This window comes from Lagopus muta, chromosome 1 (assembly GCF_023343835.1).
Source record: "Lagopus muta isolate bLagMut1 chromosome 1, bLagMut1 primary, whole genome shotgun sequence".
NCBI classification, from domain to species: Eukaryota; Metazoa; Chordata; class Aves; order Galliformes; family Phasianidae; genus Lagopus; species Lagopus muta.
The window spans coordinates 73755000-73761985 of record NC_064433.1 but is presented as its reverse complement, the minus strand read 5'-3'; the positions used below and the strand labels follow the sequence as shown (position 1 = coordinate 73761985).

The following is a 6986-nucleotide window of genomic DNA, read 5'->3' as shown; positions in this document are numbered from 1 at the left end:
CAAAAGGATAAGAAAGATGACCCTGGAAACTACCAACCTGTCAGTTTCACCTCTGTGGTGGGGACGATCATGGAACAGATCCTCCTGGAAGCTATGCTAAGGCACATGGAAGGGCAGGGACCTGACCTGATATGTGACAACCAGCATGTCTTCATCAAGGGCAAATCTTGTTTGACCAACCTGGTGGCCTTTTATGATGGTGTGACTGCATCAATGGACAAGGGAAGAGCCACTGATGTCATCTGTGTTGACTTCAGTAAGGCCTTTGATATGGTACCCCAGAACATCCTTCTCTCCAAATTGGAAAGATATGGATTTGACGAGTGGACTGTTCAATGGACGAAGAACTGGCTGCAGGATAGAATTCAGAGAATGGTAGTCAATGGCACAATGTCTGGATGGAGAATGGTGTTGAGTGATGTCTTCCAGTGGTCTATGCTAACACTGAACTCTTTAATATCTTCATCAGAGACACTGACAGTGAGGCTGAGAGCACCCCCAATAAATTTGCTGATGACACCAAGCTATGGGATGCGATTGATGCACTGGAGGGATGGGATGCCATTCAGACCTATACAGGCTTAAGCATTGGGCCCAAGTGTACCTCATGAGGGTGAACAAATCCAAGTGAAAGATCTTGCACCTGGGTTGAGGGAACCCCTCCATTAAAAAATACAAATTTGGGGATGAAAGGATTGAGCGCAGCCCTGTTGAAAAAGGCCTGGGGGTAATGGTGGATGGGAAGCAATGGACCAGCAATGTGCCCTTGCAGTCCAAAAAGCCAACCATATCCTGGGCTGCACCATAAGACATATGACCAGCAGATCAAGGGAGGTGATTCTGCCCCTCTACTCTGTGCTGGTGAGGCCTCATCTGGAGTATTGTGCCCAGATATAGAGTCTTCATTACAGGAGAGATGTAGACCTGTTAGAGCACATCCAGACAAGGGCCATAAAAACAATCCACAGCATGGAGCTCCTCTCCTACAAGGACGGGCTGAGAGTGCTGGGGCTCTTTCACCTGGAGAACAGAGGCTGTGAGGTGACCTGATAGTGGCCTTTCAGTAAAGGGGAATTGCAGGAAAGAAGGGGACAGATTCTTTAGTAGGGTCTGTGGTGACAGAACAAGGGGAAATGGCTTCAAGCTCTGGGAGGAGTCTTAGGTTAGATGTAAGGAAAAAACCAGTGAGGGTGGTGAGGTACTGAACAGGTTGGCTAGCGTTGTGGTTGAAGTTCTGTTCCTGGAGATTTTCAGGGTGAGGCTGGATAAGGTCCTGGGCAACCTGGTCTAGTTGTGATGTCCCTGCTCATTGCAGGGGAGTTATACTAGAGAGCCTTTAGATGTCCTTCCCAACTCTAAGGATTCTACAATCTATGATTCTATGATTTGTGGAGTACGTGAAGTGTATCATATTTATGTATTGAGCCCCATGCTTAGAAAATCCTTTACATGTAAATACACAGTGTAGACCAATAAGGCTGAAGTTCTGACTAATTGCAGAACAAAAAAGTAGGAATGTGAAAATCATAATTCCAAAGGAGCTAGAGGGGAAATTGCTGACCTCATGTATGCAAGGAATTTCAACCCAGGAGTATAGGTTTAAGATGTTAATAAACGAAAAAGATGGAAACAGCTCCTCAATTTTCTAACATTTTGAAGGAAGTACTACTTTGTTGTAGAAGCATCCTCCTTCTGGGAACACTATGGTTTGTGTCTGAGTAGTACAATCAAATGCATGTCCTTGAGTGATATCTAATTTATGTGAGGGACAAATTGTTTGCTGTTCAGAAGAAAAACTATCTGTCCCCCAACCCTTTGTTCAGTTTCTGGTGACTCTGTAATGCATGCAGATTTATGAGACCTTTGACTCTTTGGCTAGCACAGACTATTGCAGCACTGCTGATTTTGGGTGAGGAGTGCTAGTTGACACCAGCTGAAGTTATTGTCCTACAGCTACAGTATTATTATTCCTAGAGACTTTATAGGGTTGCTGTACAGCAGGGAGATCTTTTGCTTTCACACTGTGCTGCAGATCCCTTGGCTTAAAGCATGCATCTTGGCATGGAAGTCCCCATTTTGGATATGACAAAAGGGGCTCCAGCCAAAAAAAGCACTGCCATATGCAGTTTTGTGGTCTGGGAACTAGCTGAAGACCTTTAACACCAATCACTTACCCTCAGTAAGTTTGCAGATGACACCAAGTTGGGAGGTAGTGTCAATTTGCCTGAAGGTCAATCTGTGTCAATCTGTCAGAGGGATCTCGATAAGCTGGATCGCTGGGCTGATGTGAATGGGATGAGGTTCAACAAGGCCAAGTGCCGGGTCCTGCACTCTGCCCACAGTAACCCCCATACAGCGCTATAGCCTTGGGGCTGAGTGGCTGAATGACTCTGAAGAGGAAAGTGGAGTAGGAGTGATGGTTGATGCTTGGCTGACCATGACCTGACAGTGTGCTCAGGTGGCCAACAGGGCACCTGCCATCCTGGCCTGCAATAGAAATAATGTGGTCAGCATGAGCAGGGAGGTGATCATCCCCCTGTACTCAGCAGTGGTGAAGCCGCACCTCGAATACTGTGTTCAGTTTGGGGGCCCTCACTACAAGAAAGACATTGAGGCCCTGGAACGTGTCCAGAGAAGGGCAATGAAACTGGTGAGGGGTCTGGAGCACAAGCTCTGAAGGAGCTGGGATTGTTCAGTCTGGAGAAGAGGAGTCTCAGAGGAGGCCTTATTGCACTCTACAACTTCCTCAAGAGAGGCTGTGATGAGGAGGGGTTTGGCCTCTTCTTCCAGCCAACAAACAGGAAATGGCCACAGGTTGTGTCAGAGGAGGTTTAGATTAGACATAGGGAAAAACTTTTTCTCTCAGAGAATGGTCAGGCACTGGAATGACCTGCCCAGGGAGTTGGAGTTGCCGTCCCTGGCAGTGTTCAAGAGGCACCTGGATGAGGAGCTATTAGATATGGTTTACTAGCTTGTGGTAGCAATGGTAATGGGAGGATGGTTGGACTACATGATCTTGTAGGTCCTTTTCAACCTTGTGATTCTATGATTTTATGACCCTCAAGATAACCCCATGCAGTGCTATGTCTTTGGCTGGGATCTGCAATGTTCTCCTTTGCATCCTAGTCTGAAATTGGGAATCGTATGAGCTTGCTGCCAGAAAAGGAGTAATAAGAAGGATTATCTTTAATGATGCATACTTACAAGGGAGAGCATTTATTTATCTTGTGAACTTCCCAATGTGTGTATCATAAACCATGTCAGGCAAAGAAATTGGTCATCACTGGCCCAAAAGTGCATTGAAGCCCCTGTAATCCATACCAGACCAGGACAGATGTTGATGTTTGTTATTTCAAGCATAATTTCTGGTCATTTCAAATAAATCTATTCTGCTAGTTCTTGCTTAAATTTGTTTTACTCTGTTGTGTGCTACAAATTCAGTTCTGCTAGAGCAGCTGCCACAAGGACTGGTCAAGGCTTTGGCTTTCTTACAGTGTTCTGATGTTAATGAAGCAGCCCTGCATAACACAAGGCTGGCAGAGGTGACTTGCAGCCTCTCACTGTGGTTGCTCCAAGGACAAGCAGACACCACTGCTGCTACTTGGCAGCCTTCTAGCCAGCACTGCTGAGAATTCCTTGCTTTTGGCTAACCAAATTGCTAATGCATGGTACATTTGTTGTTTCAGCCATTATAGTGATCTTCTTTCTCTTGAAAAACCATAATTAATTTATTTTCCCTACGTTTACTTATGCCCCAGTGCTTTTCTGCATTGGGAGAATTTTGCCACTTATACTGACTTTAGTGATGGTCATCCAAAAGTCAATACCCCATTTTAATGCTAGCACATTCAATTGGTTTAGCTCAGACTTTTCCTATGAGTATGCTAGCCTAGATACTCCAAAGGGAAAGTATTAAAGACAGAGCTATGACTTTTCCAGGTGATATTTGCTTATGTTGGTTTATTTTAATTCAGCATGGAGAGGGTAGGAGGCAATGCAGAAGAAACTTTACTAATCATGCAACCTGTGTTATTTCTGGTCTTCTGCTTGGGACTTTCAGGATCTGTCATAGGATGCACTTATTTTTGGAACTATTTCAATCATTGTTTTGGCTTATTTTATGTTATTTTTTCTGATTTTCACTGCTGGGTCACTAATCGAACAATTAATGTGGATCTCAGTTGTGCAAAAACCATGGAGAGATTCCTTCTTTCAGTTTGGGATGAGGAAAAATGTATTGTTTTGGACCAGAAGTTAGGATTTTAGTGGCTAACCACTGTTGCTTAGGAATAGTTGAAAGAAATGAAAGAAAACATTAAAGGATGGGATTTCTGCTTCCACCATGCAATGGGTTAAGCCAAATGCTGTGTCTGATTCATTCAATAGCTTGTGATGGTCCAGCCATTTCTCAGGCTCCTTTTTGCTATAGTGACACGTCCTAAGATCTTCATAACATGTTGTGTGGAAGCAGTAGATCCTTTTGCCCATTTATAGGCAAATACCTGAGAATTTCATTCGTTGATTGCTTATGGTCTTTGCACTGAAAGGAGCAATGAATACTAATTTCTTGCTTACCTTCTCTGGGTCCTTTGTGATATAGCAGTTCCTCCTCATATTTACTTTCTTTGCCTGTTTTTCTAAGGCTGAAAGTTTCCACTCTTTGCCAAGAAACTAATCCCTATATCTAATCAATGTTATATCTTTTGTTTTCCTATATTTAAGTATTCCACTGTTTTTAAGACAGATTGGATGACAGCATGAACATTATTCAAGATGAAAATACACTTTGTTTTTATAGGATTGCATAATGAGGTGGGTTTTTTAATGTGAAGAGTTTTTTTACAAGAGAAAAGTATGACGAACAAGACTTCTAACTCCTCAGCATTAGTGGACTCATCATCTAAATTGGCTGAAGTTTTTATTAAATAATATACTTAAATAATTCATTGCTATTTTGCAAGGATCAGCCTAGTTGCCTGAAGAAACAATAAGGAAAATTGTTTTGAGGAAGAAATGATTATAGTATGAAGTATCATGATGATTTTTTTGTTTGTTTGTTTGTTCTTGGCTTTTCTATTATTATTTTTTATGCTACACTTTTTTAAGAACTGTATACTGTGACTAACAAGAGATTATCATTTTCAGAATTACTGACAAGACACCTGTAGTTAACAAAATATGCAAGTTAGAGATGTAGTCAACGAAATACGTAAAGCGGGGGTTGTCAAGGTCATCAGGCATAACCAGGCGTAATCTGTGTGGGTCCCTTGTGTGGTTAGCGAATACGTGAAAGGGGGGCTGTAACAGTCATCAGGCTCTGCGGGGGCTCCTTGACTCATAAGAAAACCATGATGAGACATGGCAAGACAAGACATGCCACATGTCTATTGGACACAGATAACCGTAGCAAGGGTGATTGGTAGCACTGTGATATAAGGGACAACTATAAGAAGAGTGTGTTGCTTGCAATAAGTGCCATTTGCCGCTCACCACATTGGTGTCATAAAAGTGTGTGATTCGGCCGGGGCTGTCTGAGCACTTCACGACGGGACATTAATCAGAGGTTGCCGAAGCAAAGGCAACAGACACCTATGTGTTCCAGGGCTCTCAAGAAGTGTGTTTTTATTGTTCTGCTTTGTTTATCTGCGTTTGAAGTAAGGAGCTGATTCTCTGGCAGGATGTGACTTACAGGGAAATGTTGCCTGCTAAACCCTTTGTTATTGCCATTAGCTATTGGAGAATATGCAGCATGGGACACTGACAGTAAAGTAAGGTACCATTTGCTCTGCACTTCTTGCTCAGTGTATATTTGCCCATGAAGCTTGTGCTTATCTCTGTTGACAACTATATGCATGATTAACTTTTTACTACATTATTTCAGGATATCTCTCTGAACATGCAAATTCAAGGACTGAATGTGTTGCTCTAAAAGAATGCAACACTTGTATCTGTTCTATGTGTGTTTGTAATAAGAGAACAAAAGCGCATCTTTACAAGCTGGGTGGTTTTTTTTCGTTTTTTTTTTTAACTTTTAAAGCAGTTGTTCATTGGAAAAAATGCTATATGGCACTCTGGTCTTTGAGTCATAGCGCATCCTATTCTTTTTAACAACAGTTCTTCAAACAAGTGTGCTATTGGCTCAGCCTGTGAGATCTGTCACATTTACACATGAAAAACATATTTTGAAGACTTATCTATCATGTAAGTTTTCAATACTACTTCCCCCCATTGTAATTTTCTGGCATTGAAGGCTACATGATTTACACGATAGTAATTTTTAAACTATTGTCTTGAGAATCAGACGGATGTGACGTTTGGTTTTTATCTTTCCTTTTAAATAAATAAAGAGTTCCTGGCTTGTACAAAACCAAGAAATTTCACTCCAAAGTCACTTCAGTCCCCTCTGTTGAGGGAACTATGGTGGTGTAAGCTAAAGGTGGCAACTGGAGGAGCTTCTTTTTTGTGCACAAGAGGAGTTTCACGTAGAAGAAGGTGCGTTTATTACCAGTTTAACTAGAAATAAAAATTAAGGAGGACAATATACTGGCAGATCTTATTGATTGTATCTGGATTTGTTAGTAGTGCCTGCTCCACAGGTGAAAACTTCAAACAGGCAGTTTAGAACTGACTGGGACATAAAAAGGGACTGAAGATAGGTTTTATATCTTGTATTCTATCTTTCCCTCCTTTGTAAAATTGAGGGGCTAAAAACCTAGTACAATATTGGATTCAGTCACAATTATGCAGTGCATGTACTAAAAATATACCTGACACAAGTTGTCATTATATTATAAGCTAGCTAGTGTTTGTTGATTGGATAGCCCTGTAATTGGTTTAGATAACAGAGAGAACTGTGTCTCTGGACCTAATAGATAAGGAAGTTCTGCTGAGACTTTGTACTGAGAAAATAAGGAGGTTCTGCTTGGAATCAATAACTGAATATGTGACATACATCTGGGAAAACCTCTACATATGTAATACGGGTA

The 6986-nt window shown here is 41.8% G+C and overlaps 1 protein-coding gene across 1 annotated transcript in view; it reads left to right on the top strand.

The window, feature by feature from the left end:
• The first annotated feature begins 6380 nt into the window (after positions 1 to 6380).
• Positions 6381 to 6986, top strand: part of VWF (von Willebrand factor) — a 151722-nt gene continuing 151116 nt past the window's right edge. The window contains exon 1 of the mRNA XM_048934566.1: positions 6381 to 6492. The gene's annotated coding sequence lies outside the window, so the exon portion shown is untranslated. The remainder of the gene's footprint in view (positions 6493 to 6986) is intronic.